Below are 20,653 nucleotides of genomic sequence, written 5' to 3' on the forward strand. Positions count from 1 at the left end.
ATAAATACGTATGCGAATGTAGGTTGCCATTTAATGCTGCTGTTTCAATTGTAACCTCTGTTATTCCAACCTACGAATGACTACTATCGATGTTGATATCGTTGTTGCTGTTGCTGTTGCTTTTGCCATTATTGCATTGCTGTTAAGTGACAAAATTGTTATTTTCACTTGTGGCGACAAATGTACTTTAAATTACAATCTTCATAAATTATAGTTTGATAGAAAAATATACTCTCCAACTCTTAAAATTTCTGTGAATTTGGGGCCATATTCACCGTTGTCTATACTCTAACATGATGGGTGTATTTAATGGCTTTTTGATGACAAAGCATTTAAGTGTAGTGTTGGCAGATTTGGAATCAAATGACAAATTTAATGAAATGAAAACTTCATTTCGTTTTAAGAAAAACAAAAAAAAATATTAAATTAAAATCGATTTTTATTAATTTAAACGATGACTATTAAAGTGCTAAAGTACAATACACGATTTTTAGTATAATGGTAACTTTGTAAATAATGCGATTATAAGGAAAACAAGCTCAGTCTGTGATCACTCATATTTTATACCAAAAATCAATTTTTAATATAAAAAAACTCAAATATCTTAAATCGCCAATAACTTTGTAAATACTGCGATTTTAAGGAAAACAAGCTCAATCTGTGATCACTCATATTTTATACCAAAAATAGATTTTTAGTACAAAAAAAACTAAAATATCTTAAATCGTTAATAACTTTGTAAATACTGCGATTATAAGGAAAACAAGCTTAATCTGTGATCACTCATATTTTATACCAAAAATCGATTTTTAGTATAAAAAAACTCAAATATCTTAAATCGTTTATAACTTTGTAAATACTGCGATTTTAAGGAAAACAAGCTCAATCTGTGATCACTCATATTATATAATCTTAAATCGTTAATAACTTTGTAAATATTGCGATTATAAGGAAAACAAGCTCAATTTGTGATCACTCATATTTTATACCAAAAATCGATTTTTAGTATAAAAAACTCAAATATCTTAAATCGTTAATAACTTTGTAAATACTGCGATTTTTAGGAAAACAAGCTCAATCTGTGATCACTCATATTTTATACCAAAAATCGATCGTATAAAAAACTCAAATATCTTAAATCGTTAATAACTTTGTAAATACTGCGGTTATAAGGAACACAAGCTCAATCTGTGATCACTCATATTTTATACCAAAAATCGATTTTTAGTATAAAAAACTCAAATATCTTAAATCGTTAATAACTTTGTAAATACTGCGATTTTAAGGAAAACAAGCTCAATCTGTGATCACTCAAAACTCAGTTTTTAGTATAAAAAACTCAAATATCTTAAATCGCCAATAACTTTGTTAATACTGCGATTTTAAGGAAAACAAGCTCAATCTGTGATCACTCATATTTTATACCAAAAATCAATTTTTAATATAAAAAACTCAAATATCTTAAATTGTTAATAACTCTGTAAATACTGCGATTTTAAGGAAAACAAGCTCAATCTGTGATCACTCAATTTTATACCAAAAATCGATTTTTAGTATAAAAAACTAAAATATCTTAAATCATTTATAACTTTGTAAATACTGCGATTATAAAGAAAACAAGCTCAATCTGTGATCACTCAAATTTTATACCAAAAATCGATTTTTAGTACAAAAAACTCAAATATCTTAAATTGTTAATACTGCGATTATAAGGAACAAAAGCTCAATCTGTGATCACTCATATTTTATACTAAAAATCGATTTTTAGTATAAAAAATTCAAATATCTTAAATCGTTAATAACTTTGTTAATACTGCGATTTTAAGGAAAACAAGCTCAATCTGTGATCACTCATATTCTATACCAAAAATCGATTTTTAGTATAAAAAAAACTCAAATATCTTAAATATCGAATAATTTTGTAAATACTGCGATTTTAAGGAAAACAAGCTCAATCTGTGATCACTCATATTTTATACCAAAAATCGATTTTTAGTACAAAAAAATTAAAATATCTTAAATCGTTAATAACTTTGTTAATACTGCGATTATAAGGAAACAAGCTCAATCTGTGATCACTCAAATTTTATACCAAAAATCGATTTTTAGTATGAAAAATTAAAATATCTTAAATCGTTAATAACTTTGTTAATACTGCAATTTTAAGGAAAACAAGCTCAATCTGTGATCACTCATATTTTATACCAAAAATTGATTTTTAGTACAAAAAAACTAAAATATCTTAAATTGTTAATAACTTTGTAAATACTGCGATTATAAGGAACAAAAGCTCAATCTGTGATCACTCATATTTTATACTAAAAATCGATTTTTAGTATAAAAAATTCAAATATCTTAAATCGTTAATAACTTTGTTAATACTGCGATTTTAAGGAAAACAAGCTCAATCTGTGATCACTCATATTCTATACTAAAAATCGATTTTTAGTATAAAAAAAACTCAAATATCTTAAATATCGAATAATTTTGTAAATACTGCGATTTTAAGGAAAACAAGCTCAATCTGTGATCACTCATATTTTATACCAAAAATCGATTTTTAGTACAAAAAAATTAAAATATCTTAAATCGTTAATAACTTTGTTAATACTGCGATTATAAGGAAACAAGCTCAATCTGTGATCACTCAAATTTTATACCAAAAATCGATTTTTAGTATGAAAAATTAAAATATCTTAAATCGTTAATAACTTTGTTAATACTGCAATTTTAAGGAAAACAAGCTCAATCTGTGATCACTCATATTTTATACCAAAAATTGATTTTTAATATAAAAAAATTAAAATATCTTAAATCGTTAATAACTTTGTAAATACTGCGATTTTAAGGAAAACAAGCTCAATCTGTGATCACTCAAATTTTATACCAAAAATCGATTTTTAGTATAAAAAACTAAAATATCTTAAATCGTTAATAACTTTGTAAATACCGTGATTTTAAGGAAAACAATCTGTGATCACTCGTATTTTATACCAAAAATAAAAAACTCAAATATCTTAAATCGCCAATAACTTTGTTAATACTGTGATTTTAAGGAAAACAAGCTCAATCTGTGATCACTCATATTTTATACCAAATATCGATTTTTAGTATGAAAAACTCAAATATCTTAAATCGCCAATAACTTTGTTAATACTGCGATTTTAAGGAAAACAAGCTCAATCTGTGATCACTCATATTTTATACCAAAAATCAATTTTTAATATAAAAAACTCAAATATTTTAAATCGTTAATAACTTTGTAAATACTGCGATTTTAAGGAAAACAAGCTCAATCTGTGATCACTCATATTTTATACCAAAAATCGATTTTTAGTACAAAAAAATTAAAATATCTTAAATCGTTAATAACTTTGTAAATACTGCGATTTTAAGGAAAACAAGCTCAATCTGTGATCACTCATATTTTATAACAAAAATCGATTTTTAGTATGAAAAACTCAAATATCTTAAATCGCCAATAACTTTGTTAATACTGTGATTTTAAGGAAAACAAGCTCAATCTGTGATCACTCAAATTTTATACCAAAAATCGATTTTTAGTATAAAAAACTCAAATATCTTAAATCGTTAATAACTTTATAAATACTGCGATTTTAAAGAAAACAAGCTCAATCTGTGATCACTCGTATTTTATACCAAAAATCAGTTTTTAGTATAAAAAACTCAAATATCTTAAATCGTTAATAATTTTGTAAATACTGCGATTTTAAGGAAAACAAGCTCAATCTGTGATCACTCATATTTTATACCAAAAATCGATTTTTATTATTAAAAACTAAAATATTTTAAATCGCTAATAACTTTGTTAATACTGCGATTTTAAGGAAAACAAGCTCAATCTGTGATCACTCATATTTTATACCAATAATCGATTTTTAGTATAAAAAACTCAAATAAATACTGCGATTTTAAGGAAAAACTCAAGCTCAATCTAAGATCACAGATTAAAGATACAGATAATAAGTACAGTGTAAAAATGACTCCAATTCCTTTAATAACTTTTGGGCTTTATGATAAACGTATTTCTGTTTTGGAAAGATTGAAATCATAGTCCCAAAAATATGTTTTAAACTCATAAATATTCAAATAAAGTAAATGAAGAGCTGACATTAAATATTCAACAGAAATTGTATAAGTGAACTTCTAAAAGAGAATGACTACATATCACTCTACATACTTATTGAATGCAGTGCAAGCTCTAAACTCCAAAGATGGCTAAAGATGAAATGACCAAAAATGACGTATACAACTTTTTTCGAATCAAGGATATTGAATGCCAAAAACAGGCACATATGGTTTAGCTAAAGTACTTACTTCAATAAACATACAATCACTATACGATACGAATACAACGACAGCATACGTACATTCAATTCAACATCTTATGAGGCTCTGACCATTAGAACCACTAGAACTGGGATACGGCTATGATGCTATTGTTGGTTTCTGTGTTTATATTTATGTACAGAGTGACAAAGAATTTTTAATACTGTTACTTAATGAATATTCCATAGCTTTAGAGCAATTGGAAGGGATCAATACAATTTAGATATTTACTTATGGGATCACATAAGCTAGAGAAATCTATATGACTGTATTTTATTTAATATATAAAACCGATTTATAAAGGAAAAAATTAAAGTAAAAAATACTGTTGGTGAGAAGATTTCATGTTCGAATCCTGTCTTAGTCTCTATTCCCTTGTTTCCAATATTCTCTGTCCCCCAATTCATGCTTGTATTCATATGTATGTTTGTATGTTCTCCTTATCCATGGGATTGCCTTAACTAAAAAGAAACTAAATGGTTTTTGAAAAATGGAAGAAAAAAACTAGAAATAATAGTAAACTCTATTATACGAACAGCAACTGCATTGAAGGGATCAAACTGAAAAGAGGCTTTGGAAAAGAAAGCACACACACCAAATAAGAACCAAAAATATATAGAAAAAAAAACATACAAATGATGAGGATAAACGACGCATAAATGACTAAAGCAAATATGGAAAAGAGGAGGAAAACTCAAGTTTTGCCAGTACAAAAGTCCATCAGTTTAAAAGGATGCAATACGGAAAAAAAACTATGGAACACAAAAACAAAACTACTACTACTTTAGAAAGGAACTGGCAAAAGAAATAATAATGCCAACGAGTTCTAGAAATATAAATTTTCTGTTTTATTTTCGAAAACTAAGGAGATGCAGTAGAGAAGTTGGTTATTTTTTTTTTTTTCAAACTAAACATACATTGGAGACGATACACTCAAGAAAATACTAATGAAATTATCGACTTTTGGAATACCAAGCCAGTTTATGTTCCGATTTAACCAGATTTATTAAATCTATTGGATACTGCATATTAGCTTGGTATGTTTTCATCTTACACAAGAAAATGTGATATTTTTCGGATGGTATTCAAACTATATGATGTTAAAGTTTGGTTGTCTCCACTGATGTCATTCCCCATCATATCTTAAATTATATTTTTGTTCGACTACTATTTGTTTCGATCGATGGAGAATGCTCTCTCTGGAATACGCTTCAATTTGAAACAAAGTGTCCAATATTGGCTTGTTTCGTTCTTTGCCTCAAAAGCAGTTCCTTTGGCTTGGAATCCATATGTTGCCAGAGAGATGGGAAAAGGTCATAGCTAACAATGCCCAATGCTAAGAATAAATTTATATTGCACAAATGTTTCAAAATAAAAGCTAATAGTTTTAAAAAAAAACACCCAACATGATGCTCTGTATTTATTTTTAAGCCGCCTGTAATAACACTCAACGTTTTCTTTCGAATCGGCTTACACAATAACTCTGTCCACATGTTTGATTTCAATGGGTATTGAGTAGGGATGCCAAACGGGACAAATTCCGGGATTCGGGATTTTAGAAATGTAAATCCCGGGATTTTTCGGGATTCGAGATTTTAGTTAAACGTCAAAAACATCAAATTCAACAATAAAAACTATTAATTTCATTAATATATTTAAGTAAAAATATAACAAATCAAAAACTAATGCATTAAATTAAAATAAATGGTCCATGATTTCCCCTAGCTCCATACAATTGTCCCCCGGAGTACAGTCATAAATATCTTGATTATGCGGCAATCCTTACAAAATTTTGCACAAAATAAGTTGTAAGTACTCTGAAATTATACTGTAGAGTACTGCGGAAATCGGGCTACATTTGCCCCTAGTCCCCCGATCCCGAAAAATCCCGGGATTTTCGGGATTGGCATCCCTAATATTGAGCCTCCTGTGTAAGTTCTAAGTGGTTATAGCGGTTAGCGTAGTGCATTTCAAGAAACCCAAAAGCCTGGCAAAGTTAGTTCACTCACTGAAGTGAAATCATAATTAATTGATAGCGTAGAGCTTGAATTGATTGATATATTTTTAAATTTTGTTTGTCGGAGTCCATTTTAGAGTCTCTTACTAATGCTTACGAATCTGTTTAGTTGTTATGAAGATGTCTGCAGATTTCTTTACGGGAGTAATTTTTGTTCCAAAATTTATTCTCAATAAAAATTTCGAGTGTATGTTTTATGAGCATGTTAGTTTGTTTGTTGTTGATTTCTTTTTCCTCATGCTCTGGACACTTTTCAAGTTGTGCTCGTAAATAAATCAATAGGAAACCATTTTTATTGTGTATAACAGAAACAGTAGCGTACTTAGTTTTAAAGAAAACTTGATTTTTATTTAAATTCAAAACTACGAAGCTAATTAAAGCCAATTTCTTTTAAATGTCAATTAGTTTCCAAAATATCTTAACCCTCCGTTACTCGCAACTGATGTTGTTGAAACAGGCAATTTTTTTTTTTGTTAATTTTTTTAAACACCCTAAGTTTTAAGCTATTTTTTGATAAAAAATATATTTTTACTGCAATTTTATTTGTAAATATTCCTTTAAATACTTTGAATTTAATATTGTTTTTATATTTTCGAAATAAAAAGTGAAGAGATTGTTTTCAAACGCGCCTTGCTTTTATTGATATCAATTTGATACATTGCGACTAGTCTCGATTGAAAATGATTGCGACTAACGGTGGGTTAAACAGTAATATTGGCTAATATTTGACAAAGTGCATGGGAAAGTCAAGAGTTTTTGATACTGAATTTCCAAAAAATATTTAAAAAAAAATCCAGACAAATTTGGCATTTCGCCATCACAAATTAAATCTTGGAGAAATCAAACAGGTCTACACATTCTTCTGCAAGTATAAACTACAATTATTCGTACATTCTTCTGTATTTATAGGAATGACCTGGAGCAGTCTTCGAAAAAATCGTATACGGTTGACAAAGATGACGATGAATTTTTATTTTTTTAGGATCATGAAAATCATTCTAGTCCGAATTAAATCTTTTTTTTCACAACCGAATCTATTATTCAAATCAATCTCCAACAAACCGAAACATTAAAATTTTAATCGATGAATAAATTTTATGATTTTCATTATCTTAAAAAAAATCAAATATTTGTTGGTGTATACTCACTTTTGAGGCTCACTGTGTTACACATTCCTATTGAGTACCGAAAGGTCATAATGGATGGAGGATCATATAATTCCTACCTGTTGGCGAAATTGTATTCCTGGTAGAAGAATGGGAGTAAACTTTTACACAGATGTGTCTGAGTTACATTATTGTACTAGAAGATGTACACTTCAAGAAGGCTGCCAATCACTGCAGTTGCGATCCGACAGGAATCGATTGTCGTCTCACACAACTGTCATGAATGTTTATTTTGACTGTCGAACAGCCTTCGAGTCATTGTTTCTGAAACCGAAAATAGCACTTGAATTCCATTCGTTTAGTAATGGAATGACTGAGTAGATTAACATAGAAATATACAGAGTAATTTCGGATTTGGAATGCATAGATAAACCCGTAATATCTCAGAAAGACCTTGGCGAAGAACTAAAGAGTGAGCAAAGATGTTCAAATTGCTATGGTCACATCCAAATATTTAACGCACCAACTCATTACTCTCGATGACATATTTCTGTGTCGCGGTATGTGCTGTAACTTGTTGCTTACTTTAGTGATTTCCGTCATAGATGTGAACTGAGTAATAAAAGACTGAACATTTGTTATGCAACTGTCGCGCGTTGAGTACAAACCTTCGGAGCATGGTTTACCTTGAGATATTGGTCTACACACGTGAATCGGGTAGCAAGGAACCTAAAGCAGAGACTTATTTGGAACTACGGGATATCAGTGAGCCCCAGGTACGTAATGGCTGTGGCTTAAATCCCAAAGCGGGTAGAAGATTGTTGGTTGAATGGTTGATGTCTGTTCTAATAGCAAATTTTGGACAACCAATAACCAGTCCTTGAGAAATGTATTAGAGTGTTCGTGGTATATAGTGATTGCTCTTTTGTATGAAACCACACACCTTGACTTATATCGACTGGGGGTCCTTGAAGTCGCAGATCACATATCGGACTAGATTATCAGGCGGAACGCTGCTGTTTTGAAAGGCTTTGGCGATTGACTAGCTACGGATGGCCGTCATTGTTCGAAGAGTTGCCAATTGTGTGTTCCTTGCAATTCACGTGTTAAGAGCATCGTGAGGTTGAACCGTAAAGCCAGATACTCACGATAATCTTAGCCACATCTGTCCCTCATTTGAGAGAAAACGAATAATCGTCATTAAATCGGCTGCCTTCGGTGAACTCTCTGACCTAACATAATTATTCTAGTACACGTGATATCACAATAGATCAATTAGTTTTAAAAATGTACATTGACAACCACCGTTAACTAATCTAAACTACACATTCTTCAAGTAAATATTTACAACCAAAAGAGCTTTGTTTTAAAATTTGATTTTCAATATTTAAAATAATTTTATGGATTAATGCACAATCCTACTTCGAACTTAACTGAAATTGGATTCCTTTAGATCGAAAATTTTCGTTCGACGCAGCTTATTTTTGACTAAAACCAAATAGCAAGAAACTGATTTTGACATTTGCGTTCGCAGAGTTAGTACTTAATAGATAATCGGAATTATGTATGAAAACATTTTCGTTCAGCTTGTCACTTGAGTCGCTCCCATACAAGTGGAGTTAGTGAAACCAAAATCAGATACATATATTTTACATAGAAAGCTAGAGAGTAAACAAGCAGTACCAAAATGTAGTCGTTTGCACGGCAACTCAGTCTAGTCGTTCTGGAACAACTCAAGTGTCACTCGGCCAACTATTGGCAGTTTAGCAACAGCTGTATCAACCGCAAGTTTTTTCCCCAGGGAAGAAATTTCGACATCAGCAGAACTGTTACAACAGTAACAACCAAAATTAAGTGATCATGCAACCGATAATTAATTTGAGAAAACCTGGATTTTAGATCAAAACTTGATGATGGTAAAAATTTAAGTTTTTATCTTCCTCAAAATAAATTCCCAGTTTGAATTGAATTCAGACCTTACTTATTAAGTTTTGCAAATTCAAAATATTGCCTTCCTTCAAATGACTCCTTTAACAACACATCCCTGTCCCAAAAAAACTATTGGTTCTTTTTCTCATTTTTTTTTCTTTCTCTCTCCCTAGGATGTGAAACTTTAAGGCTTATAAAAGGTTTTGATGTTAATGTTGAGAATATCAACTGCAGTAGGCTCTGGAAGTAGTAACTACTCGCCTTAATATACAATGCAACTATTGTATGTTGTCCAAAAGAAAAATCTATATAACTATGTACATGAGTTGTGTTGTGATTGTGATTTTGATTTTTTTTCCTTCGTCTTTTTTTTTCTCTCACTCTCCATTTACATCAAAATAAGGGGTACAAGTATTAAACATAAATTCTAAACAGAGCTGCATAAAGTTGGTAACAGGATATTACAGGATATTATGGTCTTAAATAATTGAAAAGTGGATGGATACATGAATTTTGTAAAAAAAAAAAGAAATAGAAAAAACAAACTACTTTATGAAAACACAAGTTTAAAAGTTAATTTTGTGTTGTTGGTAATTTTGTATACATTTTATTGGAATTAAGTATTTATTTTGCTTTAAATATATTAAGTCATAACAGATTTTCATTTTTTGCAGCACTCATCCTTTGAGCCTGACTTGCAAGGACACTTGCAGTGTTGATCGCAGGCACACTTATCACCACATTTGTCGGCGGTACATTTACAATCTATGGGAAAATTAGATAAACATTTAATTAAATTCGTAAATTTAATGAGTCTTGTCCTTAAAATACTTACTAGCACAACAATTTTTGCAGACCATATTTGCGTTTTTAATAATTTCTATTAGAAAATTAAACTATTATTTTTTAATATCACTTCAAGTTATATTAAACTTCCAACGAGTTGATTTTATTTTTGTCGAGTTGTTCATTGTGACAAATGTTATATACTCGTTTTTAAACTGTTTTTACTACTGTAGTACGGTGTGCAAACTACTGCAAGTTTTACTACTGTATAATATTTTTTTACAATTTTGTATAGTTTCTTTAAATTTCATATTCAGCCGTGTGCACAGTTTAAGGCTTTAGTAAGTACTAATTTGTTTTTAGCAAAACATTTCTTTGCACAATACTCGTAGTATTTTATTTTTTGCACACTGATTATTTTCTACAACGATCTGAATATTTTACTCATAAGCAGAGTATCGCACTCTAATTTATTTTTAGCGAAATATTTATTTACACAATACTCGTAGTATTTTTGCACACTGATTATTCTACTACGTTCCAAATATTCTGCTCAGAAGCAGAGCATCACACTCAGTTGTTAATTTGTTGTGGAGCGAAGCTAATTGTATGACCGATTTTTGCGTTGTAAACAATTTGTTTTTGTATTTATTTAATTATTTCAGTAGCATTTACAAACAATTGTTTATTTTTAATTTTGTGCCGGTGATAAGATAAAAATTTGTAAACAAATTCTGAATTTGTAAACAATTTCAAATTATTAGTATGCTTTATGTTTGCAAGTTCGATAAAAATCTAGAAATTACTTTTGGATGTGGGCCCACATTTCCCGTTATTTAAAAAAAAAATAACAACATTTTAACGAATCTTTTTGTTCAATAACTTCGAATTACTCCGATATCTAGGCATTTTATAGCGACTTAGAGTGGAAATGTGTTAAGTACTTTTTCAAAATGTTTACAGGAGATGCAAAAAAAATTTATAAAAACATTTGTTTTATTTTTAATCCAGTCTTAACGCAGTCTTTTTCCTTATTTAGCAGGGCATCTAATGACAAAATATAGACAGTTTAAATTACATTTATCGTTACCTTTTAACAGTTACCAATAGGTAACTGTTAAAAGGTAACGATAATTTTAATCGTTTCGGTAACGGTAGTTTAGCGTTAAAGTTATTTGGGCTTATTCGGGTAACGTTATTTTAAAGATAATGTTTATTTTGATCTGACATAAATTTATAATAGGTGGCATATATATTAAATTCTGAAAATTTCCATAAACTCTATTATTGAAATAAAAAAATTGTATTATATATTAACGGTATTTACGATTATATCGGTAACGGTATTCGCTGATAACGGTATTCGGTAACGATAGCATAGCTGAAACTGTGTTTTAGGTTAACGATAGCTTAACGGTAACGGTAGCCATCCTTATGTTTACATAATTTTTACTGTTTAAACTTGATTTAAAGAACAAACATAAGTATGTACTTCGCTTCAATCTCTAAATAAATGCCAGTTGGCTGAATCATAAAAATAACGAGTTAAATTACCATAACAAAACTGTCAAGAATTAGCCGGGAAAAACATTTAAACATGCAAAACCTTTAACCGTCCGTTAGTCGCAATCATTTTCAATCGAGGCTATTCGCAATGTATCAAATTGATATCAATAAAAGAAAGGCGCGTTTGAAAATAATCTCTTCACTTTTTATTTCGAAAATATAAAAACAATATTAAATTCAAAGTATTTAAAAGAATAATACAAATAAAATTGCAGTATAAATATATTTTTTATCAAAAAATAGCTTAAAACTTAGGGTGTTTAAAAAAATTTACAATAAAAAAAGTTTTGCCTGTATCAATCGAGATATTGGAAAATAACTATTTACTTTGTATGATAGATGCCACGCCCACTAATACAATACCTCCCATTTTCAGTCAAACTCCGTATACTAATAAGAAATTAGTTCTTACAAAGTTTAAATACTTTTATGATTATAGTTCTTCAGATTTTTGTGCCACGCCCACTAATATCATACCGCCAATTTTCAGCCAAACTATGTACAATAATAACAGAGATATTCGGTCAAAATTGGAAGACTTCCACAATTGAGTTCTCCACAAATACAGTTCTCCAGAAAATAACTATTTACTTTTTATGGAAGGGGCCACAACCCATGTTCCAATCCGTCTCATTTTTGGATAAACTTCGTGCACTGATAAGAAATTGATTCGTATAGTTTGAAGGCTGTCACTATTTAAAGAATAAATAACTATTTTAAAAGGTATGAGTGGTGCCACGCCCATTTTCAACCAAGAAACGCACTATTGTACCGAAATAAATTCCGCGAAGTTTTGCGGCTTTCACAATTATATTTCACCAGATATTCCACAATAACTATTTACTTTTTATGGTAAATGCCACGCCCACTTGAAATTTCAAAATAAAAATTATCCTATTGTTCTTTCCAAATATAGGGCAATATTAAAAACATTAACAAGTCAAACAGACAAACAAACAAATAAACAGACATATGTACATTCATTCATTATACCCTACACCACCATAGTGGTAACGCCCAAAAATAATGGTCTAACATCCACCTTAAGTATACCGATCAACTTAGAATCACTTTCTGAGTCTATTAAACGATGTCCGTCCGTCTGGCTGGCTGTTTGGTACGTATAATTCCTTCGGCCAAAGGTCCAAGCCTATTGAAACAGGCTGAAATCGGTCCATTATTTTACCTAGCCTCCATACAAACGTCCTCCCGAAATTGGACTTTATCGGTCATAAATATTTAATTTATATATGTATCTCCACAGATTTCGCTCAAAATAAGTTATATATATACGAAATTCATGTCACCAAATTTTGTTACGATCAGTCCATAATTACACATAGCTCCCATATAGACCCGCTTCCGGAAATCACTTGAATGTGCATAAATCTCTTAAAAATGCTGTTATACACACAAAATTCAACATAAATAACTTTCATATATGCATAAATCGCACGACCTAATTTCATGGTGATCGGTCCATAATTGGTCATAGCTCCCATATAAGGCCCCCTTCCGAAAATCACTCACGAATATAAATTATTGATATTTTAAAAGAAAAATGTTTTTGCTCATTTACTTAGTGTAGTGTATTATATCGTCGGGCTTGTCTGACCATACTTTCTTACTTGTTTTTATATAAATAGAAGATAGATTGCAACTTCGACCCAGAATTCGATTTTTCTAAAATGTTCAGCATTTGATATTTAGATGATGGCGAACAGTGAACAGTTTTAGAACTTGGTAGCACCGTCCAAAAGTCCAATATAAAGGCCACCCTAACCAAGTTCCAAAATAAATTTTATTGTAGTTGCAGCCGATAGGGAAATTAAACTTAATTTTTTATGATTTTAAAAATAGTTTTGGTTGTGATAACCGAATTTTAGTTCGCGTAACTAAAATTCAGTTATTTCAATCGTAATTTTTCTATATCAACTGATTTTCTGTAGTTAATATGGAAAAAACTGTGGATATAATCCACAGAATAAAACTTAACTAGGCATCGGACCTTACACGTTCCAAATTTGGTAAAACTAAGAACAAGAATCTTTATGGTCATACAAAATTTGAAGTTGCTCAAAAATTCGCCAATTTCTGGCATATTTTTCCCAACAATATGAACCAAGGACCCTAAAGATTATAAGTTTTATTTAAAGATGGAGGTTATATTGATTTTGTCATTCCATTTATTGGTCGTAGAACCAAAAACTATATATATCATAAGATTCTTAGACAATCTAGCTAGTTATGTCTGTCTGCCCATCTGTATGTTGAAAACACGATAGGGCCCAAACGAAAGCATCTAGCTGGCTGAGTTTATGTTCGATCTCTGGAGAAAATTTCGATCTTAAATCGTTATGCTTGTATTAATCGCTTTAAGATCAAATTTATCTCCATAGTTTGTGCATAAGTTGTTATTTGTTAAACTTAATTATTATTTTGGCATAACAGAATTTTTAGTTATTTTTTTGCTTTTAAAAATACTCAGAATTATCGTATGCTAACAAAACACGACAAAAATGAGAAAAAAAAACCCATCAAAAACAAACTAGCAAAAGTCAATTTGTTAACTTGAAACTACAAATTTTGGTGCAATTGGACCAAAGCTACTAAACTAAATTCTAGAGAACTTTAAATTTTATATGGCCATGGAATTAATATCGAGTTCAGAAACTCCAATTATATTCCAACTTTCTTATGCTATTGATTAAACTTCATAGTTATGAAACCCCATATTATGAATAGGTTCAGAGGGTGATCTATTTAAATTCTTTAATTGATATTTGCATCTCTAATCACATTATTTTCCCCAGATATTTCACAACATTCAGGGCAGGTCTAATAGTCATAGGCTTTATTTTTCTGAATTTTACACATGTTTCTATTTTTAATTCAAATTACAAAAAACTCAATTTAAATTTAAATAAACGAATATGACTAGAATGGTCATCTTAATGCGACTGCATTCATAAGTGTCATCATACAGTTCTTTGTTGCAAAATGAGACGTAAAATCATAAAAAAGAAGAAGATCAATTTTTCACTCACCTTTACACTACACAGCGACAAAAATCCAAATGATTTCTCTTTTTTTTCTTCTTTAAAAAAACACCAAATAAATGCTATAAAAGCACACACTGAAATTATAGAAATTTTAATAACGAATTAGTAACAGTTCAGTAATATTCCGAATTAAAAAGCAGTGAAAAAGATTTACAAAATAATGCCTTGCAAAAATTGTAGTAAACGTAAGTGGGAGTTTAAAATTTATTTAAAGAAAGTGTCAAGTGAATTTAAATACAATAAGGAATTAATTCTATAAAGAATAAATTCTCAAAGGAGTGAATTCAATATATTTGAAGTAAAAATGAATTAAGCCTATGAATTAGTTCATAATTAATTCATTAACGCAATATTTAAGAGATAAAATTTATTTCGATTATGAAAATTAAATTAAGAATTAATTATCCTTTCGAAACTTTGGTACACGGTTTTTTCGTGATAAATAAAAAAAAAATTTTAAGATGAAGCGTGTTTGATCAGTAAATTGTTTACAATAGGAGCAATAATAATTGTACCAGATCATATGACTCTTTTTTCTTTTTCAGGTTGCAAATGTACCCAAGTATGTGGAGACAGATGTGACTGCAGTGAAAATTGCAAGTGTCACTTTAAAACATCTGACAGCATTGATGATGGAGGCAACGAAGGATTCTTTTTTGAGGAAGAGGAACCACCTAAGGTTACTCCTGTCACTAAAAATCCAACGCTTCCCGTACAAGGAAAATGAGAGGACCCTTAATATGATTTTAAACAAAAGAAATATAAATATAAACTGTTTTCAACACATGTAAAAATACATTAAAAATATAAATAAATAAAATTATTTCCCGTTAAATAAAATTACTTGAGAGCTTTCATATACTTTATACATTATACATCCATATGTATAAAGCTCGTTAGATTGAAAATCAATTACATGCCAGTGAGCCCAAGCACTGGCTGGCTGTTTGGCATCCCCGAGAGCTCCATAACAATTTTGGGGTCTATTCTTCATAATGTTAATGCTCAACTGTGCATAAAATCAATGTTTAAATATGTAAATTTCCTGTAACACAAACAAACAAACAAAAAAGTGACAATTTCAATTTTAACAAGTAATTTTTAGTGAACAAAACACAAACTTTCCCCATTTTAAACTTTTTTCTTTCTTTCGCTTCTTTTGTTGTTTGTCAAAAATGACTCTCTATAGTGTCGTTAACAACAAAACACAACAGATTTCTTCCCTATTTCCGTCTGTTTCCTTCTTTAAAAAAGAAAATAACAATAAGAAGCAACAAATAACTAAAATAACATTAAAATCAACACCTCTACGCTTTGATAAGCTAAAAAAAACGAATAAATGGAAAATGCGTTTTAGTGTTTTTAGAAAAAAAATATAAAAAAAAAATTAAGCAAAAAGTCCTCCTCTATCCTCTGTATTGTATTGTTTTGCAGAAATTTCTTTTATTTTCCTTTTTATTTTGTATTATGGATTTTTGTTTTTCACTTTTGGGAGTTAAAATCTCTTTCTATACGCCTCCATTTAGTGGCGTGTGTTTGTATGGCTCTATAGTGCCACATTTTGTGGAGCCATTACAGCCATTTTCCGCTCATTATGTGGAGGCGTTATTTTGCCTACGAGCTTATTCTTTTCCTCTTTTTTTTGTAAAACAAAAGTAAGGCACTATAATGTTCCATTATAAATTTGTTAGAAGACCTTAAAAAGTCATTATTTGAATGTGAATTTGCTTTTCTTTAAGAAACTTTCACTTTCAAAGAGTCTTGAGTTGGAAGCTAAATATTTTGAGTTATTGACTTGTTTTCCAAAAACAAGAAAAAGAACCAATGAAGTGATTTATTTTGAAATCAGATGTACAAAATGTACAAAATTGATGAATGAAAGAATGAAAGTTCACATATTTTGTTCAACTTTTGTTGATATAAGAAGTTTTACTTGAAATCATGTATGATTTTCATACTGGGGTTTTATTCAATGGAAAATCCTATGAACCCAAAACCCAGATAGTTGATACCTATGCAAGAGACTCAGGAATTGAAAAAACAAGATCATACACCTTCTCACCGATTCTAAAATTGAGCCAAAGAAATGTTTAAGAAATCATTCGATTGGCTACAAATTCGGTTGCTACTACGAATCAGTTTCTCTGTGTACCATTAGGTTCTATAAGTCGATTGTTCGAACAATTGACTTTATGCCGAAAAAAGTCGAAATCGACTTTTTGGTCGGAAAAAAGTCGAACAATCGATTAAGTTATCTCAAAACTCAAATAGGCGAAGGTCGAAAATAGTAAAAAAGTAAAAAGGTCGATTTAACTAAAAAGTCGAAATTTCAAAAAGTCGACTTTTTAAAAATCCAAAAAAAAAACCAAAAAGATGTCCGAAAAATCGACTTTAAAAAAAAAAACCAAAAAAGTCAAAATGCCGTAAAATCGACATTTTGTTTCAACTATGGAACCCTACTAGACATGGTAAAAAGTTGAAAAAAATCAATTTAAATAAAAAAGTCGAAAGTTCGAAAAGTCTACTTTTCATAAATTACCAAAAGTTAGAGAATTTCAATGCCTCTCAATATTTCTCTCCTTAGTTTTTATAATTTCTACATTTTCGCCATAAAGAGTATATATCCTGGATCGTTATGGATAGCGGAGTCGATATGGCACGCCCATCTGTATGTTGAAATCAACTTTTCGAATCCCCCAAATAACTTACATAAATGATTGACACATCAATAATTCGCTATTTAATTTCATGAAATCCTCAATAACTAAATTTTTGAACTATTTTTGATATACTTACATCCAGATTACTAGGTCATTAACATAGACAATATGGATATCCGATGATACACATTTCATAATTTCAAATCTATGCAACGACGCACAGTGGCGCCATTTGAGTTTTTTCGTTGCAAAAATCATAACTATGGAATAGGGTTCCTACGCGGGAAAAATTTAATTTTCGGGAAATGTTTGTCGGGAATTTTCGGGAATTCCTTCAAAAGTTTTCTTCTAAAAGTTACAACATTCAGATTCATTTCGGTAGTCAAATTTGTTGCTAATTGAATTATTTTATTAAGGAGTGAGATCGAAAAATTCTTAACATACATATATGTTTATAAAAAAGAAACCACTAAACTTACAGCTTTAATTTTTTTTTTATTTGATTGAAATTATTATTACAATTTACAAAAAAAATTATTTTTATAGTTTTAATCACTAGTGATGAAATTTTGAACCTTTTTCGGAAACCCTTCCATTAACGTTTTTATAGTGCTTTCTGTCACTTTGCTCGAACATGTAGTCCATCTCCGTTTAAAATCTACCACACTTTTGGACACCTTTTTTGTACTCTTCAATTCTCTTTTAACAAGAGCCCAATATCTCTCCACTGGCCTTAGCTCCGGGCAGTTTGGAGGATTTGCCTCTCTTGGTACAAATACCACATTATTGTTCTTGTACCACTCAAGGGCTTGTTTGCCATAGTGACAGGATGCCAAGTCAGGCCAAAAATAAGTGCACACATTATGAAGTCTTATGAATGGAAGCAGCCTTTTTTGTAAACATTCCTTGATGTAAATTTCGGTATTTATAGAGCCCGTTGTAACAAATGAGTGGCTTCTTTTGCCGCAACTGCATATTGCTTGCCATACCAAGAACTTTCTGGGAAATTTTGTCTGCTTTTGGGTCCTAAACTTTTCTTCAACATTCCCTCGAGCATCAGCAACATAAAATTTTTGACCTGGAAGTTGCGAAAAATCTGCCAGAACATACGTTTCGTCATCCATTATGCAGCAAGAATATTTTTTTATAAAACTTGACTTCAATTTCCGTGCTCTGTTTTTGGCCTCTAAATTTTTAGTAGCGTTCCTGTCAGGAACTTTTTGAGCCTTGTATGTTTTTAAACCTGCATTAGCTTTAACTTTTCGTACCAAATAGTCCGAGCACTGAGCTAACCGGGCTGCTTTCCTACCGGATGTGTTGGGAGCTCTTTTGAAAATGCGTTCTATTTTTTTGGCTTTAGAAACATCATGTGGACCATTCCTTCTACCTGAACCAGGTTTTCTATCAACTGACAAGTTCTCCCGGTACTGTTTAATAACATTGGAAACAGTTTGACGGCAGACCTTTGTATGCTTGGCCAACTTTTTGTAAGACGAAGTTGGGTTTTGTTGAAAATATTTAATAATTTCAGTACGCACTTTTTTCTGGTCACTCATTTTAATCAGATTAACAAAAAAATTAATATAATTGACATTAAACATAATAACTGACATGTTTTTCAAAGGTAACTTGATCAAAAAAAAATTCAAATAATACTTGGGTTAAAAAATGTAATGAAAAACGTGTGTTAAGAATTTTTCGATCTCACTCCTTATATCCATAGATTTTTTCGGTTCTAGCAACAGATAGTCAGTTGGCAAAGAAGTATTACGGTTGAAAACCCCGATTTTTTCACTCAACTCAAGCCAAAGCAGAAAAATTCGGTTAACAATTTAAAGTTTATGCTCTTAAAGAAATTATTTAGATGCCTAACATTACAACTTGTAGCGATATTCAATGAATATTATTCATATTTAGAGAAAATGATAACAATAATAGTGGTTCAAATTTGTTTATTTAAAATTAGATTTGTTTTATGGATTTAACATACTTGAAATTCTTAAGTATTTTAATTAAACAAAGAATTTATTGATTTTATACTGATTAAAACTACGACTGTGACAATACCGATCAAATGCCACTATTAAATTAGAAATCCTTATATAGGCTGGACCAACACTGTACAACCAAATACAGTTATTTTATACTTCTTTTAAACACTGGAAAAATTATAAATCAATTTATTAGAATAAAAATTTCTGGTTTTTGGTTTAATTTAGTATTAAAAATGAAACGATTTTGTAATTTCCTCCCGGGAATCCAAAAATTTAAAAGACACACAATGGATAACACAGGTCATCACATGCATCATTAATACCTAAGTACAAAAATGCCAACATTTTTCAATTCTATGGATATATTTTCTTCTGTTTTTAAGTAAAATTATAAATTTTGTTAGACATTTCTCCACATAATTAATGATAACTCAAAAAGGGTAAGTCCGATGTTATTAAAATAAACTTAGAAAAATTGGAATTTACACAACCTTTAAACGTTTCAATCGGCTCAGTAGTTTCGGAGTTATAATAACAAATTAAAGCAAACAATATATTTATACCCTACACCACCATAGTGGGGAGGATATAATGCGTTTGTGCAGATGTATGTAACGCCCAAAAATATTAAAGTAACACCCACCTTAAAGTATACAGATCGACTTAGAATCACTTTCTGAGTCGATTAAGATATTTCGATAAAATTTGGTACAGATAATTTTTTCGGCCTAAGGAACATGCCTATTGAAACTGGCTGAAATCGGTCCATTATTTCACCTAGCCCCCATACAAATGTCCTTCCGAAATTGGACTTTATCATTCATAAATTTTTAATTTATATATGTATCTAAACAAATTTCGCTCCAAATAAGTTTTATATATACAAAATTCATGTCACCAAATTTTGTTACGATCGGTCCATAATTACACATAGCTCCGATATAGACCCGCTTCCGAAAATCACTTTTACGTGCATAAATCGCTTAAAAATATTGGTATACACACAAAATTCAACATAGTTATCTTTAATATAGACATAAATCACACAACCTAATTTCATGGTGATCGGTTCATAATTGGTCATAGCTCCCATATAAGGCCCACTTCCGAAAATCACTCAAAAATATAAATTACTGAAATTTTAAAAGAAAAATGTTTTTGCTCTTTTACTTAGTGTAGGGTA

At 30.2% G+C, this 20,653-nt stretch overlaps 2 long non-coding RNA genes across 2 annotated transcripts; one reads left to right on the forward strand and one right to left on the reverse strand.

The window, feature by feature from the left end:
* Positions 1–9,975: 9,975 nt before the first annotated feature.
* LOC135958976 (uncharacterized) lies at positions 9,976–10,747 on the reverse strand. The gene is made up of 2 exons (XR_010576484.1): positions 10,238–10,747; positions 9,976–10,167 (listed from the first exon to the last, which is right to left on the reverse strand). It is a non-coding gene; the product is annotated as an uncharacterized LOC135958976 (long non-coding RNA).
* Positions 10,748–14,900: 4,153 nt separating this feature from the next.
* On the forward strand, positions 14,901–15,656 carry LOC135958981 (uncharacterized). Its single transcript, XR_010576485.1, has 2 exons — positions 14,901–15,001; positions 15,362–15,656. It is a non-coding gene; the product is annotated as an uncharacterized LOC135958981 (long non-coding RNA).
* Positions 15,657–20,653: the final 4,997 nt, after the last annotated feature.

The sequence above is a fragment of the Calliphora vicina genome, chromosome 1 (genome assembly GCF_958450345.1).
Source record: "Calliphora vicina chromosome 1, idCalVici1.1, whole genome shotgun sequence".
Lineage (NCBI taxonomy): Eukaryota > Metazoa > Arthropoda > Insecta > Diptera > Calliphoridae > Calliphora > Calliphora vicina.